This window comes from Dioscorea cayenensis, chromosome 3 (assembly GCF_009730915.1).
Source record: "Dioscorea cayenensis subsp. rotundata cultivar TDr96_F1 chromosome 3, TDr96_F1_v2_PseudoChromosome.rev07_lg8_w22 25.fasta, whole genome shotgun sequence".
Lineage (NCBI taxonomy): Eukaryota > Viridiplantae > Streptophyta > Magnoliopsida > Dioscoreales > Dioscoreaceae > Dioscorea > Dioscorea cayenensis.
Genome location: NC_052473.1, coordinates 3,419,951 through 3,423,306, shown reverse-complemented (window position 1 = coordinate 3,423,306; position 3,356 = coordinate 3,419,951).

Here is a 3,356-nt window from a genome sequence, read left to right as displayed (position 1 = left end):
AGCAAGCAGTTACCAATGCGCCGGTATTGCAGCTTCCAGATTTTTCCCAACCCTTTACTTTGGAAACAGATGCATCAGGTATGGGTATTGGGGTTGTGTTGAGCCAAAACAAACATCCAATAGCTTATTTTTCAAAGAAAATGTCTCCTCGGATGCAGGCTCAATCAACTTACAATAGAGAGATGTTTGCACTTGCGGAGGCAGTGGCAAAATTTAGGCATTATTTACTTGGTCACAAATTTGTGATCAAAACTGATCAACAAGCCTTACAACATCTCAATACACAAGTGATACAGACCCCACAGCAACAGAAATGGTTGTCAAAATTATTGGGGTTTGATTTTTCAATTGAATATAAGCCAGGTATAAGCCAGGTGTTGACAATGTAGTGGCTGATGGGCTTTCTCGGTGTTTTCTAATGGCCTTCTCTACTATCCAAACATCCTTGTTGGACAGAATTCAATTATCTCAATCTCAAGGTCTGCAGTTTCAGAAAATTATACAAGATATTGAATTGGGAAATCAGAATTATCCTGAATACAATTGGAAGCACAATTTATTATGGTGGAAGAACAAGATTTCTATTCCTGCAGATCCTGAATTACATTCAATCTTATTACAAGAATTCCATTCTTCTCTCCTAGGAGGTCATGCGGGTCAGTTGAGAACATTTGCAAGAATGAATGCTCAGTTTCATTGGCCAGGCATGAGGAAAATAGTCAATTCTTCTATTAAATTTTGTGATACTTGTCAGAAAGCAAAACACTCAACATATTCTCCTGCTGGCTTGCTTTCAACCATTGCCAATTCCCACTCAAATTTGGGAAGAAATTTCAATGGATTTTATAACTAGATTGCCATTGTCCAGGGGGTATTCTATGATCTTTGTTATTGTTGATAGACTTTCTAAGTATGGACACTTCTTACCTTTAAAAGCTGATTATACTAGTCAATCTGTAGCACATACATTCATTGCCAATGTGATTAAATTGCATGGAGTGCCAAGGACAATTGTCAGTGACAGAGATAAGGCCTTCACCAGCAAATTTTGGCAGACTTTAATCACTCAGATGGGAACAACATTGACCATGTCTTCTGCATATCATGCAGAGACTGATGGCCAAACTGAAAGCCTCAACAAATGTGTTGAGCATTATCTGCGTTGCTTTGTTGGTGACAACCCCAAGACATGGGTAAATCTTTTACCGTGGGCTAAGCTTTCTTATAATACAGCTTTGCATACAAGTTTGGGTACACCACCGTTTCACGTAGTTCATGGCAGAGCACCACCTACATTAATTCCCTTTCAAGTTTTTGACATTGATGCCAATCAGTTAATGGTCTAGCAATTGTAGCATATTTTCAAATGAAACGCCTGTAGTATCCACTTAAACCGAGAAAGCCTCTCAATTGCTTCAAGTTATGAGGACTAGGCCAATCTAGAATAGCCTGCACCTTAGAGTTATCCATTGATACTCCCTGCATAGAAACATCATGGCCTAAATATTCTACTCTTTGCAGACCAAAACTACATTTTGATAGTTTAGCAAAGAGTTTATTATCCTGTAATGTTCTCAGAACCACCTCCAAATGATGCAAATGATCTCTCCAAGACCTGCTATAGATGAGAATGTCATAAAAAAAATGCCAAAACATATTTCCGAAATGCAAAGTCAAATAGCTGATTCATCAATGCTTGAAAAGTAGTTGGAGCATTAGTCAATCCGAAGGGCATAACCAACACTGGTAATGTCCGTTATGGGTTCAGAATGCTATCTTGAATCTGTCTTCGGGTTTTAACAAAATTTGATGGTAACCCAGACCTTAAATCCAATTTAGAGAAAAATTTTGCACCCCAAAGCTCGTCTAATAACTCATCAACCGTTGGAATTGGATAGGCATCTTTAATAGTGATAGCATTCAAGGTTCGATAATCAGTACAAAATCTCCAAGAGCCATCCATCTTCCTAACCAACAAAACTGGAGATGAAAATGGGCTTGTACTGGGTTCAATGAGGCCTTCTTGCAACATATCCTTCACCATGTTCTCGATCTCATTCTTTTGACTGTGGGGATACCTATAAGGTTTAACCTTAACAGGAGAAGCCTCAGGTAATAACGGAATAGAGTGATCATAAACTCTAGAAGGAGGTAATCCTGAAGGCAAGGCAAAAACTCTGTGATATTCAATCAACAACTGCTGTAATTCTCTTGGTATATTCACAGGAAGATCTAAATGAATCTCTTTTTGTGACAACCCTTGTCTTGAAAATTCACAATGTTCAGTATCATCTTGAAGAATTGAAGACACATACAGTGTATAGCAATCAGCAATTGAGTTAGTTGAATATAACCTATTCAACTGATGCACTGAGGCCAAATTGGGTTTTAAATTCCTGTTACCTGTCAACGTAATCCATTGATTATCCACCACAAATTGAATATACAATTTGTTATAATCAGCAATGTGGGCACCCAACTGAGCCAACCATGAAGTTCCCAGAATCAAATCAGCCCTCATTATTGGTAACAGATAAGCATCTAGTGTCAGTACTGCCTGTTGAATCCTGACCTACAATTTACTGACAAGACCTTCCACTTGCAAAGCACTACCATTACCCACCATCACCTTAAATGTTGATACTGGCTGTACTGGTAACTGCAGAAACTTTGCCACTCGAGGTTGCAGAAAATTGTCGTCGCTACCTCCATCAAGTAAAACTTGAACAACATGACCATTAATGTATCCCGTAAATCTTTATGTACCTGAAATTAAGGTGATATCCATAGCATGTAGAGATAGACTTTGAAATTCATGTATCAATTGTGGATCAACCCCAAGAGAGACTTCTTTAGATATCTCAGGTAACTCAGGAAGATCTTCATCCCATTGCAACAATAATAATCTCCTATTTGGACACTTGTGTTGAGGAGAGAACTTTCTTCTCACAGTTATATCACAATCCCTTGGCTCTCCGTTCCTGTAATTCAGCAAATGACATCCTTCGAAAATTCTGAATAGGAGTTGATAATTTAGATGTAGATATTGTTGGTGCTGACAGAGGAGGAAATTTATTAGCAACTACAGGAGGTGCTGGCAAAGCTAATGGAACAGGTTTCCGAGTAGTCGCTGATATATCAGGAACAAATGACTGTTTAAGTTTATTCTGATGGAACCCTCCTCCTCCCACAACATACATATCTTCATATAATTTTGCCAAAGTCACAGCCTTAGTAATTGTGTCCGGTTGCCAAGGAATTATGTCCCTCTATATGTCTCTCTTTAAACCACTGACAAAACAATCTAATAAGGCATCATTAGATACTCCAGTCACTCTATTAGCCAATGCTGTAAA